The sequence below is a fragment of the Haliotis rufescens genome, unplaced genomic scaffold (genome assembly GCF_023055435.1).
Source record: "Haliotis rufescens isolate VD_foot unplaced genomic scaffold, xgHalRufe1.0.p SCAF_24, whole genome shotgun sequence".
In the NCBI taxonomy this organism is placed as follows: Eukaryota; Metazoa; Mollusca; class Gastropoda; order Lepetellida; family Haliotidae; genus Haliotis; species Haliotis rufescens.
The window spans coordinates 4,874,439-4,892,057 of record NW_025963935.1 but is presented as its reverse complement, the minus strand read 5'-3'; positions in this window follow the sequence as shown (position 1 = coordinate 4,892,057).

Below are 17,619 nucleotides of genomic sequence, written 5' to 3'. Positions count from 1 at the left end.
TTTTCCCAATACAGGATATTTACCATTCCAAAACACACAAGCGTGATAAGCTCTTTATCAAATCATGTTATTTTTAATTTCAGTCTTTGATAAAGATGTTTTCATCTCTTGTAAACGGTACTAAAACCTTTACTTGGAATGTGCGCATTAATATATATTTACGTCAGAATGTCAGTTATTAGTCCGTTATTGGCCAAATGAAACCTGTTTTAGACAGTGAAGTAACTACATATACAACGAGTGTCACACATACCGTTTATCGCGGCGATCAATCGGTGTAGGTGGTGGTGTAGCATAAGGGTGAGTGAGTGAGTGAGTGAGTTGGGTTTAACGCCGCTTGTAACAGTATTCCAGTAATATCACGGCGTTGTAGCATAAGGGTGAGTGAGTGAGTGAGTTGGGTTTAACGCCGCTTGTAACAGTATTCCAGTAATACCACGGCGTTGTAGCATAAGGGTGAGTGAGTGAGTGAGTTGGGTTTAACGCCGCTTGTAACAGTATTCCAGTAATACCACGGCGTTGCAGCATAAGGGTGAGTGAGTGAGTGAGTTGGGTTTAACGCCGCATAGCATAGCATAAGGGTGATTTGGACCAGAAATAAAGTATATTTGCGCCCAACACATCAAGTGTAACAGTCATAACTATAAGTAGATCTACTGCACCAAAGTGATTAATTTATCATGTATTAAATGTATGGCATTGTACACACTACTCCGATGAAATGACAGGACCCTCTGCTTTATGAAATAAATTAAAACATCAAGCAGAAACAATAGCGTTTAGAAAAAAAGCTGATTCTCGTTCAATAAAAGAGCAAACATTCTAACGGAAATAGAAATGTTAAAAAGATTTATAAACGATACCTTTGTTTGGTTTATGTTTAGTTCTGCGACATATTATTAGACTAACTCAGTCACATACTGTAAAATTGCACTTTGAATTAAGCCATAGCTGGGGCCCAATATCGCAGCAAGGGAAAATGTTTCACTTTTCCCGAGCACCGCACTTCTAAGATTTTGTCTTATGTTGCCATAACGAGAACATTCGAACAGGTGATGTTGAATTGTTTCAGGCGTATGTTCACTGTATTGGTCACACAGGGAATACCTCATCATCATCAACACTTGTGTAGGCGTCTAGTGCACATTGACAAAGTGAGTGAGTGAGTTTTAACGCCGCTTTTAACATTATTACAGTTATGTCATGGCGTGTCAGCTTAATGTGGGAGGAAAGCCCGAAGTGATGCAGGTCTCAGACGTTTACCACTTCGGTGAAACCCACGAGCACGGGTATGGTGCTGACAAACCTAGAAACATAATTGGGGCGAACCGGGATTCGAACCTACAATCATAGGATTCTTGCGTGCCCAAGGTACGCAACTCTGCACAGCGAATCGCGGCGCCGAAGACGACTGGGCCACCCGTGCCCCCCACAGTGACCAAGACGAAGGCCCAGTCATAACGCTGTCATCGCGTCTCTTACAACGGTGGATTTGTCGTCCAGTAGAACCAACATCCCTCAAACGTTGCCGACTTCACAATGGACATTCGAAATCTGTTTGGCAAGGTCTGAATTCTGAATTATCAACCTCATCCTGAATCAGGACAATTTACTTTATGTTCATATTTTCCCATCCGTGTCAATGCTTGTAGAATTGCTTTAAGTTCTGCTGCAAATACCAATATGTAATCATGAGCCCTGAACACTTCAATTCGGACATGGGATCCAGAACGCACCAATAGTACGAACCATGGAACAATCCTTTGAGGCGTCAGTATAAATGTGTTTGAAGTCTACAAAGAGTACTTGTATAAAATCCTCAGAAATTGCTCTGACGATATTTGTACTGTATAATCCTCAGAAATTACTCTGACAATGTTTGGACTCATATTATTCTTAACCATGGAATATTCGCCATCCTACCATCCGTCTGGACAAAAGTTAGAGTCAAAGAGTCAGGAACACTATTGCTAGATCCGGCTTCCTCAACCAACAGACCCCACCACCACTCCCGTCCCCACCCCCAGGTTGCCCAATTTGGTCCCCTTTTACGACCAGGAATAGGGTGCTGGCACACATTCTACCCCAGGACCCGTGAAGATCCATGTTATTGGGGCCATAGTGTTACAGACACTTTTACCCTAGCTTTGTCCAGACGGATGGTAGGACGGGCCCGGTCCTATGAACCATCTGGTCATGCTAAGCCCTGTGCCTTTAATTTCATTTGCCTAATTTTGCTGGTCATTAGCTATTCTTCATGCTATTTAAATTGTCAATTTTAATTAATTCCTATACGTGTAGACATTTGAAACTTCTATTATTACAAATGATCAAATCAGCAATTACTGGAACATCGCTATGTTTCCCTGGAGTCTTGAGTATGTAGACCCCCTTGGTATACTTGGTGTTGCCTGTGGAGGCCCAAGGGTTATGACATTGACCTTGTACTCCATAGTGGGTGGGGAACCAAGAGGGTGAAAAACAATAATAATAAAGGCAAGAAATATTGTACGGTTTTCAAGACCTGCTCCGGAAACAAGGACTACCGCCATTTTCAGTCAAAGTCGTTGTTGTGGAAACATCGAAAAATATCTTTAAAAAACCCCGCAAACTATTAAAAGGTACCAGTGTACCACTAAACCAGTCTATATGCCAAGTTTGGTGAAGAAATACTGCAAGATTTTCTTAAGATCTGTTTCGGGCACTACCGCCATATTCTGTCTAAGTCAAAGTCGTTGACCTGGAAACTCGAAAGAATTTTTGTTTAAAAATCCAAACAATCAAAAGACATCAGTTCACCACCAGACCAGTCTCTGGGCCAATTTTTGTTTTAGTTCTCCGGAGACAACGAAACGTGACGGACTGATATTAGAACGGGAGGACAACACCCATTCTTATATCCCCCTGTGCAGAGTTGCGTCCCTTGGCCACGCCAGAATCCTATGATTGTGGGTTCGAATCCTGGTTCGCCCCGATTATGTTTCTAGGTTTGTCAACACCATACCCGTGCTTGTGGGTTTCACCGAAGTGGTAAACGTCTGAGACTTGCATCACTTCGGGCTTTCCTCCCACATTAAGCTGACACGCCATGATATAACTGGAATACTGTTAAAAGCGGCGTTAAACCCAACTCACTCACTCACTCACTCACTCACTAATACCTATGCCTAAACCAGGTAACGATCACACCGATCCTTCTAATTACCAACCTATTGCCCTGACAAGATGCATCTGTAAAACTATGGAACGTCTTGTGTGGTTTCAGTTATCTGATCACAGACCTCCAGTGTGGTTTGGACACCAGAGGAGCGCCCTTGTACGGAATGGTTTTGTTAACAAGCATGCTGTGTCAATCTTTGTTACTTGGCCGTATGCCAGATTATATCACACGCTTTGTAGAAGATAGTTATCTGATCACAGACCTCCAGTGTGGTTTGGACACCAGAGGAGCGCCCTTGTACGGACTGGTTTTGTTAACAAGCATGCTGTGTCAATCATTGTTACTTGGCCGTATGCCAGATTATATCACACGCTTTGTAGAAGATAGATATCTGATCACAGACCTCCAGTGTGGTTTGGACACCAGAGGAGCACCCTTGTACGGAATGCTTTTGTTAACAAGCATGCTGTGTCAATCTTTGTTATTTGGCCGTATGCCAGATTATATCACACGCTTTGTAGAAGATAGTTATCTGATCACAGACCTCCAGTGTGGTTTAGACACCAGAGGAGCGCCCGTGTACGGAATGGTTTTGTTAACAAGCATGCTGTGTCAATCTTTTGTTATTTGGCCGTATGCCAGATTATATCACACGCTTTGTAGAAGATAGATATCTGATCACAGACCTCCAGTGTGGTTTAGACACCAGAGGAGCACCCTTGTACGGAATGGTTTTGTTAACAAGCAAGCTGTGTCAAACATTGTTACTTGGCCGTATGCCAGATTATATCACACGCTTTGTAGAAGATAGATATCTGATCACAGACCTCCAGTGTGGTTTAGACACCAGAGGAGCACCCTTGTACGGAATGGTTTTGTTGACAAGCAAGCTGTGTCAAACATTGTTACTTGGCCGTATGCCAGATTATATCACACGCTTTGTAGAAGATAGATATCTGATCACAGACCTCCAGTGTGGTTTAGACACCAGAGGAGCACCCTTGTACGAAATGGTTTTGTTAACAAGCATGCTGTGTCAATCATTGTTACTTGGCCGTATGCCAGATTATATCACACGCTTTGTAGAAGATAGATATCTGATCACAGACCTCCAGTGTGGTTTGGACACCAGAGGAGCACCCTTGTACGGAATGGTTTTGTTAACAAGCATGCTGTGTCAATCATTGTTACTTGGCCGTATGCCAGATTATATCACACGCTTTGTAGAAGATAGATATCTGATCACAGACCTCCAGTGTGGTTTGGACACCAGAGGAGCACCCTTGTACGAAATGGTTTTGTTAACAAGCATGCTGTGTCAATCATTGTTACTTGGCCGTATGCCAGATTATATCACACGCTTTGTAGAAGATAGATATCTGATCACAGACCTCCAGTGTGGTTTGGACACCAGAGGAGCACCCTTGTACGGAATGCTTTTGTTAACAAGCATGCTGTGCCAATCATTGTTACTTGGCCGTATGCCAGATTATATCACACGCTTTGTAGAAGATAGATATCTGATCACAGACCTCCAGTGTGGTTTAGACACCAAAGGAGCACCCTTGTACGGAATGGTTTTGTTAACAAGCATGCTGTGTCAATCTTTTGTTATTTGGCCGTATGCCAGATTATATCACACGCTTTGTAGAAGATAGATATCTGATCACAGACCTCCAGTGTGGTTTAGACACCAGAGGAGCGCCCTTGTACGGAATGCTTTTGTTAACAAGCATGCTGTATCAATCATTGTTACTTGCCCGTATATATGGGGGTCGTTGACCTGCAAGTGTTGTTTAGACACCAGAGGAGCGCCCTTGTACGGAATGCTTTTGTTAACATGTACAAGCATGCTGTATCAATCATTGTTACTTGGCCGTATATATGGGGGTCGTTGACCTGCAAGTGTGGTTTGGACACCAGAGGAGCGCCCTTGTACGGAATGGTTTTGTTAACAAGCATGCTGTGTCAATCTTTTGTTATTTGGAAAAAGTCTGTGATGGACATACGGTATCATAAAAGATCTCCACGATATGGGTAAACTTGGCCGTATGCCAGATTATATCACATGCATTTTAGATGACAGAAAAAATAATTTCGAGTAGGCTCCACATTGTCAGAGATATGTGGGGGGTCCTCACGGCAGTATTGTATGAGTCATAAATAGAGAATACTACACTCATTCTTGTTAGATACCATTTTTACGAAACGAGTGGACTTTCAATGGTATCTGACCGAGCGAAAGCGAGGTCAGATACCATAGAAAGTTCACGAGTTTCGTGTAAGTTTATTAAGTGTAAATACATAACAACTTTCGTTCGTTGACAGACCAAACTGAAACCGGTTGCAAAATCTGGTTGCGCATGAATATTGATATATGACCAAACATGGGCATTGTTGACATGTTTATGCATAAGCATTAACAACATGTGCCTGCTGTTCTGTTTGCAAACAAAACAGCACCGACGCTCAAGATCCTTTAGGAAGAAATTCTTCAACTTATGGTAATTCAAGCGTTATGTTGTTAGTACGCAGGACACCGATAAGAACATTTGAAATGTCACATTAGCGCCGCGCTTTGAATATCGGACCAACAGTCGGTCACTCGCGCTGCCGGGGTCCCGGCTGTGCAATCAAAATGGTCCGGTTTCCTTGATCTATCAGCTGAATTTATATTATGTTCGTACCATTTTGGAAGAGGGAAATCAGACTGTTCGCCAAAGACATTCATGTTAACTGTACCACCCTATATACTGTAGACGTGAAAATCAACAAAATCAAATCTGCTTGCATGTCAGTGACAGCTTCGAACGATCGAAGGGCAAGGTCGCCACCGGAATAAGAAAAGACAACCGCGATCCACTCACAGCATTTTACGCTAGAATGTTATTATTCACATTTGGGATGTTTGGGGCCACAAAATCAGAAGTCATGCACACTTCCACGGAGTTTTCGAATGATTTGTATCGGAACTGTTAACTTTAAGTGATCTGGTCGTGCTGTCGTGTATGTTCATTCATGAACAACACCTCCCGAAACAGCGCCACAAAACACGCTTCAAAGGGGACACCGATGGCACAACCGGATCATCCCAAGTAAGTCTCGATATCTGTCCAGATAGTTTAAACAGACTTCATTTCACCACGCTTATCCTTTTATGTTAAATCAAATTGAAAGTTGCGAAAGTGGTCGGGTGCGTCACGCACAAGGGGACCCTCGCTCTATTGATCGGTAGTCGTACATTGTAAATCGATTTATAGATCTAGCTCGATTATATATAATGTCTGTAGAAGCTCTATGCATAACTTACATAGAATGCAAACCGAATTTGATTCGTGTGACTATCTTGTTTGGTTTAATAAAGTGTTTGTAAACATCTCTCGTTCTCGTGAATTTCTTCAGTTCTGCCTTGTAATCGCAAAATGAATGACGTCTCGCGATATTTTATGAATGAAAAAAGTAGTCCCGGCGTGACAGAGGTCACGGTTATCCAATCAAAACGAATAAAACAAGGTCAACCTTGTACGACACACGTGTGACGTACGGATTTAGTATCTTACCACCTGCATCTTCACTACGTGGGTAATAAATGAAAATATTGATGGTTCGTTTATTGTTAATGCATTTAATATTTCATACCGTGGTAAAAATATGAATACCTTTGAGAGACAGTTGCAACTTTGTCTCAATACAATAAAAAAATGATCTTTAGAAAACGGTTTTAAGTTTTCCAAAACTAACGGAAACTACATAAAGATCCAGAATTGACTTCACATAATATTCCAATTAAAGTGGTCAAAGAAACCATTTTTTTTATCAAAAGTTATCGTTTATATGTCACATTACAAATGCTAACGTGAAATGTTTGCAAGCGCTTGATATTTTAAAGGTGATGTGAAAGTGGGTTGGTGAAAGAGAGACTCTATTACATCTCAAAACTTAATTATGGTTGATTCATTTTCGGTTCAGCTCGTTAATCATATATTTGAGAACATGACGCCATTCACCATCAGGGACTTAGATTGTGTCTTGAAGCATTTAGCCAAAGATGAGTAAACTGTTATTACAATACATCACTAAACTCCAATCCTTGTAATTCAACATTTAATAATATATCATATCCTTCATATCAACATTTATATGTCAGAAATCAAGACTCAAATAAAATAAAAAATCAGAAAATAAAATATCGGAAATGCCTACTTGGCAATCTGTTTGTTGGTTGGTTTGTTGTTTAACGCATCACTCAGGTGTATTCTAGCTATATGACGGCGGTCTGTTTGTTGGTTGGTTTGTTGTTTAACGCATCACTCAGGTGTATTCTAGCTATATGACGGCGGTCTGTTTGTTGTTTGGTTTGTTGTTTAGCGCATCACTCAGGTGTATTCTAGCTATATGACGGCGGTCTGTTTGTTGTTTGGTTTGTTGTTTAGCGGATCACTCAGGTGTATTCTAGCTATATGACGGCGGTCTGTTTGTTGTTTGGTTTGTTGATTAGCGCATCACTCAGGTGTATTCTAGCTATATGACGGCGGTCTGTTTGTTGGTTGGTTTGTTGTTTAGCGCATCACTCAGGTGTATTCTAGCTATATGACGGCGGTCTGTTTGTTGGTTGGTTTGTTGTTTAACGCATCACTCAGGTGTATTCTAGCTATATGACGGCGGTCTGTTTGTTGTTTGGTTTGTTGTTTAGCGCATCACTCAGGTGTATTCTAGCTATATGACGGCGGTCTGTTTGTTGTTTGGTTTGTTGATTAGCGCATCACTCAGGTGTATTCTAGCTATATGACGGCGGTCTGTTTGTTGGTTGGTTTTTGTTTAGCGCATCACTCAGGTGTATTCTAGCTATATGACGGCGGTCTGTTTGTTGGTTGGTTTGTTGTTTAACGCATCACTCAGGTGTATTCTAGCTATATGACGGCGGTCTGTTTGTTGTTTGGTTTGTTGTTTAGCGCATCACTCAGGTGTATTCTAGCTATATGACGGCGGTCTGTTTGTTGTTTGGTTTGTTGTTTAGCGCATCACTCAGGTGTATTCTAGCTATATGACGGCGGTCTGTTTGTTGGTTGGTTTGTTGTTTAACGCATCACTCAGGTGTATTCTAGCTATATGACGGCGGTCTGTTTGTTGTTTGGTTTGTTGTTTAGCGCATCACTCAGGTGTATTCTAGCTATATGACGGCGGTCTGTTTGTTGGTTGGTTTGTTGTTTAACGCATCACTCAGGTGTATTCCAGCTATATGACGGCGGTCTGTAAATAATCGAGTCTGGACCAGACAGTCCAGTGATTGACATCATAAGCATCGATCCACGCAATTGGAATCGATGCCATGGATCAACCAAGTCAGCGAGCCTGACCACCCGACCCCGTTAGTCGCCTCTTACGAGAAGCATAGTCGCCTTTTACGGCAAGTATGGGTTGCTGAAGACCTATTCTACCCCGGAATCTTCACGGGTCTGGCAATCTGTACAACCTGGTGTCAATTTAGTATTGGCGAAACTAAAGAATTCGGAAACTAGCCAAATATTTTATCAACAAGAATTTCAGGAACAGAAGAACCAGTATCCCTCTTATACCAGTCTTTACACATCAACAGATTGAGAGAAGGTATCAGCTGCAGCTGTTACTACCAACTGTACAGTGTCCATACGACTAACTGATGGAAGCTCGATTTTTTACGGCAGAAGCGCAGGCTATACTATTAGCTTTGCAATATATTGAATAGTCTTCCAAAAGCAGTTTTATCCTATTTTGTGATAGTTTATTCTGTTCACAGGCAATGAAAAAATCGAAAATCTGATCATCCATGTTTAGATGAAATGTTACAGTGTCATCTCAAGTTAACTTGAGTTGAAAAAGATCTGACGTCGGTACCCCAGTCATGTTTGTATCCATGGTAACTGTAAAGCAGATACATCGACAAAAGCCGTTCTTAATAAGTCAAATTAAAACACAAAATATTCCCGTATTCTGATCTAACACCTGCCATCAGACAGCATGTTGGCAACAACTACCAATATTTTGAATCAGCTCCATGTCATCAAGCACTTGAGGTCACACACATTCGGGTCTATATCATCATGATGAAGCTGTACTACAGCGGTGCCGCATTGGCCACAGTTATTATATACATTCCTATTTACTGAAGGGTCAAGAACCACCTTTATGTAATCCTAGCAATAGTCCAATTTCTATCAAGCACATTTTCCTGGAATGTATTGATTTAAAACTTATCAGACAACTCTATGATAATGTTCATACCTTATCTGAACTTTTTAAAAGTTTCTAACCACTTGATTTTCGCATATTTAGCAGAATTCAAATTATATTTTTATCTGAACAGTCACTTTTTACCCTTGACTGCGATGTTTGACCGAAGTTTTCATGACTTTCAGCAACACCTTAGGATGTGTGTTTATATATTATCAGATAAGACATTTTCCCGCTGCGAATAGCTTCAAGATTGCTTAAGGCAATAACTATTCTCACTCGCATCATAGTCAGAATTGTAAATGACCCCCATGCTCTTCAGGACACTACCCCTGACACGGGTGTCACAAAATGATGTTAAGGGCAAGGCATTTTTTTTTTCCTTTTCAATAGATAGTGAATCACCAAGTCACCTTTGTTTTAGCTTTTTCACGAATTCCAAATCACCAATAGTTTTTTAAAGAAAATAGTCTCAAATTTTTAAGGCTATGTCTTTGGTCAACTGGTGAAACCATAACAACAGATTTCACATCTGAAAATCAGTTCAAATCGGTCTGAGACACGTCATGGTGTGTGCGCTTTTTGGACACCATTGTAATGTAATTGTAGGTCAATTCTACATCGGGGGATGTTTCCTCAAATGTATTTAGGAAATCATCATGTCGATACCCATCTATATCACTCTCCATATCGATACTCATCTATATCACTCTCCATATCGATACCCATCTATATCACTCTCCATATCGATACCCATCCATATCACTCTTCATATCGATACCCATCTATATCACTCTCCATATCGATACCCATCTATATCACTCTCCATATCGATACCCATCTATATCTCTCTCCATATCGATACCCATCTATATCACTCTCCATATCGATACCCATCTATATCACTCTCCATATCGATACCCATCTATATCACTCTCCATATCGATACCCATCTATATCACTCTCCATATCGATACCCATCTATATCACTCTCCATATCGATACCCATCTATATCACTCTCCATATCGATACCCATCTATATCACTCTCCATATCGATACCCATCTATATCACTCTCCATATCGATACCCATCTATATCACTCTCCATATCGATACCCATATATATCACTCTCCATATCGATACCCATCTATATCACTCTCCATATCGATACCCATCTATATCACTCTCCATATCGATACCCATCTATATCACTCTCCATATCGATACCCATCTATATCACTCTCCATATCGATACCCATATATATCACTCTCCATATCGATACCCATCTATATCACTCTCCATATCGATACCCATCTATATCACTCTCCATATCGATACCCATCTATATCACTCTCCATATCGATACCCATCTATATCACTCTCCATATCGACGACCAACGACGGGTTCGCCACAACACAACCAGCGACAACTGAGACTTGCCACGTGGGTCGAGCAACAACACTTCACCAAACAAAGACAAATATGGCAAAGTAAGCCAATATTTTCAGGTGGCCGTATTCTAAACTTACCTTGGTGATATTATTAATCTATTTAATTCCGAAAGATAGACATGTCTAGCCTCACGTGAGCCAAACAGCAAGAGCGACGGTCCGCGCGTCTCACCTCGCTGACAGCCGAAATCGGTCTCCCACAATCCACCGCTCTCCCACAATCCACCGCCCTCCCCGTTCGAGTAAGTGCCCTTTATTAAAGGGAAGCTACTCTGGTCTGTGATACATCACGTTTGTTTAGAGTCTACCTGATCTGTGATAAATTAACGCCAGGAAATGCACAACCAGATCTATACACAGTTACAAAATGAAACAAGGTAACAAATCGGACATACTTCAGCCAAATCCGAAAGTTTTAAAGCGAGGAAAATACCACAAACCACTTGCACCATGCCAGTGTTGTGTCTAAATTGTTTAGCAATGTATATCTCCAAATGTTCCGAAACTAAAATTACTCAGCTGCGTACAAGTTAGATACTGATTTTCAGTATCTTAGACTAGTGTTGTTATAATGACTCCCGACAAGTTAGACATTGATTTTCAGTATCTTAGACTAGTGTTGTGATAATGACTCCCGACAAGTTAGACACTGATTTTCAGTATCTTAGACTAGTGTTGTGATAATGACTCCCGACAAGTTAGACACTGATTTTCAGTATCTTAGACTAGTGTTTTGATAATGACCCCCGACATGGGTACAATGTGTGAAGCCCATTTCTGGTGTCCCCCGCCGTGATATTGCTGGAATATTGCTAAAAGCGGCGTAAAACCAAACTCACTCACTCACTATTAGAGCCCGTTTCACAAAGCAGTCGCGGCGCTGAGAGTCTGTCTTTTGTGTGATATACCGAGGGGCGTCACTCCCGAAGCTTTAAAGATTTTTTAATATATAACCCCCCGAGTGGAAGTGGTTTACTAAAATTATAAACCGAAAGAATTTTAAAAAAAACATTAATCGGCAAGTTTATGTTTTAAACATACTTTCCATGAACCTTAGGAAGGGGGCGTAAAATATCTCCTGGCGAACATGACGTCAGTGGAGGTGGATTCCGATCAACGCGACGCTACGATCGAGGAACGAGGCCCTGGGCCCTGGGACATCCTGTCCCTGCATCTTTTTGTCAAAACGTTACATTGCTACCAAAGCATGTTACCTTGTTACCAATTACCTGGTTAAAGCTTCTTATGGAGGGGTAGGTCTGTGGGTTAATCTGATTTTAGCCACCTTACTACAATTATATATTCGCAAATACGCATAGCTTAGATTGTGATACATATCAATGGCATTACCACATAAACACTGCCCCGACCTTATGTATAACTCAAACGGAGCAAGATAAACAAGTAACACCACACGAGAACCACGGCCATTTTAAGGAATGGGATTCTCTGTACGTCCGCTCAAATAGGAATAGAAGCGACAAAATCACTATCAAATAGTGGTCACCAGGTGGTCGGGGAAAGGTGAGCGTATCCTGCCCACTGGTGGCACACGTCACAAACACATGCAAAGGCTAGTAAATTGTTCACCTGAAAGAATAACAAGGGAACATATGGTACAAGTTAAAATAGAGAATAGCATCAGACATCATTCTTGTCACTGATGCGTTAAATTTGGAAAAGCTCCACATGTCTGCCATAAAACCTTTTGAAAGGTTAGTGGTTTTCTGGACATGGTCCTGACTTGTTGTGGTTGTACTGAACTAAACGTAGTTTCTTTAACACTCCGTTTGGCTAGTGATCCGTGGATAACGAACCTTCCCGTGATAGTCTAGGCACTTAGTAACTAGTCTGTGAACTACTCCGTTGTCAAGTAATCCGTGGATAACCACCTTCCCGTGATAGTCTAGACACTTAGTAACTAGTCTGTGAACTACTCCGTTGTCCAGTAATCCGTGGTTAACGAACCTTCCCGTGATAGTCTAGACACTTAGTAACTAGTCTGTGAAGTACTCCGTTGTCCAGTAATCCGTGGATAACGAACCTTCCCGTGATAGTCTAGGCACTTAGTAACTAGTCTGTGAACTATTCCGTTGTCCAGTAATCCGTGGATAACCACCTTCCCGTGATAGTCTAGACACTTAGTAACTAGTCTGTGAACTACTCCGTTGTCCAGTAATCCGTGGATAACGAACCTTCCCGTGATAGTCTAGACACTTAGTAACTAGTCTGTGAACTACTCCGTTGTCCAGTAATCCGTGGATAACCACCTTCCCGTGATAGTCTACGCACTTAGTAACTAGTCTGTGAACTACTCCGTTGTCCAGTAATCCGTGGATAACCACCTTTCCGTGATAGTCTAGGCACTTAGTAACTAATCTGTGAACTACTCCGTTGTCCAGTAATCCGTGGATAACGAACCTTCCCGTGATAGTCTAGGCACTTAGTAACTAGTCTGTGAACTACTCCGTTGTCCAGTAATCCGTGGATAACGAACCTTCCTGTGATAGTCTAGCCACTTAGTAACTAGTCTGTGAAGTACTCCGTTGTCCAGTAATCCGTGGATAACCACCTTCCCGTGATAGTCTAGACACTTAGTAACTAGTCTGTGAAGTACTCCGTTGTCCAGTAATCCGTGGATAACGAACCTTCCCGTGATAGTCTAGACACTTAGTAACTAGTCTGTGAACTACTCCGTTGTCCAGTAATCCGTGGATAACCACCTTCCCGTGATAGTCTAGACACTTAGTAACTAGTCTGTGAACTACTCCGTTGTCCAGTAATCCGTGGATAACCACCTTCCCGTGATAGTCTAGGCACTTAGAAACTAGTCTGTGAACTACTCCGTTGTCCAGTAATCCGTGGATAACCACCTTCCCGTGATAGTCTAGACACTTAGTAACTAGTCTGTGAACTACTCCGTTGTCCAGTAATCCGTGGATAACCACCTTCCCGTGATAGTCTAGGCACTTAGTAACTAGTCTGTGCACTACTCCGTTGTCCAGTAATCCGTGGATAACCACCTTCCCGTGATAGACTAGGCACTTAGTAACTAGTCTGTGAACTACTCCGTTGTACAGTAATCCGTGGATAACCACCTTCCCGTGATAGTCTAGGCACTTAGTAACTAGTCTGTGAACTACTCCGTTGTCCAGTAATCCGTGGATAACGAACCTTCCCGTGATAGTCTAGGCACTAAGTAACTAGTCTGTGAAGTACTCCGTTGTCCAGTAATCCGTGGATAACCACCTTCTCGTGATAGTCTAGGCACTTAGTAACTAGTCTGTGAACTACTCCGTTGTCCAGTAATCCGTGGATAACCACCTTCCCGTGATAGTCTAGACACTTAGTAACTAGTCTGTGTACTACTCCGTTGTCCAGTAATCCGTGGATAACGAACCTTCCCGTGTTAGTCTCGACACTTAGTAACTAGTCTGTGAAGTACTCCGTTGTCCAGTAATCCGTGGATAACCACCTTCCCGTGATAGTCTAGACACTTAGTAACTAGTCTGTGAAGTACTCCGTTGTCCAGTAATCCGTGGATAACGAACCTTCCCGTGATAGTCTAGACACTTAGTAACTAGTCTGTGAACTACTCCGTTGTCCAGTAATCCGTGGATAACCACCTTCCCGTGATAGTCTAGACACTTAGTAACTAGTCTGTGAACTACTCCGTTGTCCAGTAATCCGTGGATAACCACCTTCCCGTGATAGTCTAGGCACTTAGTAACTAGTCTGTGAACTACTCCGTTGTCCAGTAATCCGTGGATAACCACCTTCCCGTGATAGTCTAGACACTTAGTAACTAGTCTGTGAACTACTCCGTTGTCCAGTAATCCGTGGATAACCACCTTCCCGTGATAGTCTAGGCACTTAGTAACTAGTCTGTGCACTACTCCGTTGTCCAGTAATCCGTGGATAACCACCTTCCCGTGATAGACTAGGCACTTAGTAACTAGTCTGTGAAGTACTCCGTTGTACAGTAATCCGTGGATAACCACCTTCCCGTGATAGTCTAGGCACTTAGTAACTAGTCTGTGAACTACTCCGTTGTCCAGTAATCCGTGGATAACCACCTTCCCGTGATAGTCTAGACACTTAGTAACGATTCTGTGAACTACTCCGTTGTCCAGTAATCCGTGGATAACCACCTTCCCGTGATAGTCTAGACACTTAGTAACTAGTCTGTGAACTACTCCGTTGTCCAGTAATCCGTGGATAACGAACCTTCCCGTGATAGTCTAGACACTTAGTAACAAGTCCGTGAACCACTCCGTTGTCCAGTAATCCGTGGATAACCACCTTCCCGTGATAGTCTAGGCACTTAGTAACTAGTCTGTGAACTACTCCGTTGTTCAGTAATCCGTGGATAACCACCTTCCCGTGATAGTCTAGACACTTAGTAACTAGTCTGTGAACTTCTCCGTTGTCCAGTAATCCGTGGATAACCACCTTCCCGTGATAGTCTAGACACTTAGTAACTAGTCTGTGAACTACTCCGTTGTCCAGTAATCCGTGGATAACGAACCTTCCCATGATAGTCTAGACACTTAGTAACTAATCTGTGAACTACTCCGTTGTTCCAGTAATCCGTGGATAACCACCTTCCCGTGATAGTCTAGACACTAAGTAACTAGTCTGTGAACTACTCCGTTGTCCAGTAATCCGTGGATAACCACATTCCCGTGATAGTCTAGACACTTAGTAACTAGTCTGTGAACTACTCCGTTGTCCAGTAATCCGTGGATAACCACCTTCCCGTGATAGTCTAGACACTTAGTAACTAGTCTGTGAACTACTCCGTTGTCCAGTAATCCGTGGATAACCACCTTCCCGTGATAGTCTAGGCACTTAGTAACTAGTCTGTGCACTACTCTGTTGTCCAGTAATCCGTGGATAACGAACCTTCTCGTGATAGTCTAGACACTTAGTAACTAGTCTGTGAACTACTCCGTTGTCCAGTAATCCGTGGATAACCACCTTCCCGTGATAGTCTAGACACTTAGTAACTAGTCTGTGAAGTACTCCATTGTCCAGTAATCCGTGGATAACCACCTTCTTGTGATAGTCTAGACACTTAGTAACTAGTCTGTGAACTACTCCGTTGTCCAGTAATCCGTGGATAACCACCTTCTTGTGATAGTCTAGACACTTAGTAACTAGTCTGTGAACTACTCCGTTGTCCAGTAATCCGTGGATAACCACCTTGTCGTGATAGTCTAGACACTTAATAACTAGTCTGTGTACTACTCCGTTGTCCAGTAATCCGTGGATAACCACCTTCCCGTGATAGTCTAGACACTTAGTAACTAGTCTGTGAACTACTCCGTTGTCCAGTAATCCGTGGATAACCACCTTCCCGTGATAGTCTAGACACTTAGTAACTAGTCTGTGAACTACTCCGTTGTCCAGTTATCCGTGGATAACCACCTTCCCGTGATAGTCTAGACACTTAGTAACTAGTCTGTGAACTACTCTGTTGTCCAGTAATCCGTGGATAACCACCTTCCCGTGATAGTCTAGACACTTAGTAACTAGTCTGTGTACTACTCCGTTGTCCAGTAATCCGTGGATAACGAACCTTCCCGTGATAGTCTCGACACTTAGTAACTAGTCTGTGCACTACTCCGTTGTCCAGTAATCCGTGGATAACCACCTTCCCGTGATAGTCTAGACACTTAGTAACGATTCTGTGAACTACTCCGTTGTCCAGTAATCCGTGGATAACCACCTTCCCGTGATAGTCTAGACACTTAGTAACTAGTCTGTGAACTACTCCGTTGTCCAGTAATCCGTGGATAACGAACCTTCCCGTGATAGTCTAGACACTTAGTAACAAGTCCGTGAACCACTCCGTTGTCCAGTAATCCGTGGATAACCACCTTCCCGTGATAGTCTAGGCACTTAGTAACTAGTCTGTGAACTACTCCGTTGTTCAGTAATCCGTGGATAACCACCTTCCCGTGATAGTCTAGACACTTAGTAACTAGTCTGTGAACTTCTCCGTTGTCCAGTAATCCGTGGATAACCACCTTCCCGTGATAGTCTAGACACTTAGTAACTAGTCTGTGAACTACTCCGTTGTCCAGTAATCCGTGGATAACGAACCTTCCCATGATAGTCTAGACACTTAGTAACTAATCTGTGAACTACTCCGTTGTTCCAGTAATCCGTGGATAACCACCTTCCCGTGATAGTCTAGACACTAAGTAACTAGTCTGTGAACTACTCCGTTGTCCAGTAATCCGTGGATAACCACATTCCCGTGATAGTCTAGACACTTAGTAACTAGTCTGTGAACTACTCCGTTGTCCAGTAATCCGTGGATAACCACCTTCCCGTGATAGTCTAGACACTTAGTAACTAGTCTGTGAACTACTCCGTTGTCCAGTAATCCGTGGATAACCACCTTCCCGTGATAGTCTAGGCACTTAGTAACTAGTCTGTGCACTACTCTGTTGTCCAGTAATCCGTGGATAACGAACCTTCTCGTGATAGTCTAGACACTTAGTAACTAGTCTGTGAACTACTCCGTTGTCCAGTAATCCGTGGATAACCACCTTCCCGTGATAGTCTAGACACTTAGTAACTAGTCTGTGAAGTACTCCGTTGTCCAGTAATCCGTGGATAACCACCTTCTTGTGATAGTCTAGACACTTAGTAACTAGTCTGTGAACTACTCCGTTGTCCAGTAATCCGTGGATAACCACCTTCTTGTGATAGTCTAGACACTTAGTAACTAGTCTGTGAACTACTCCGTTGTCCAGTAATCCGTGGATAACCACCTTGTCGTG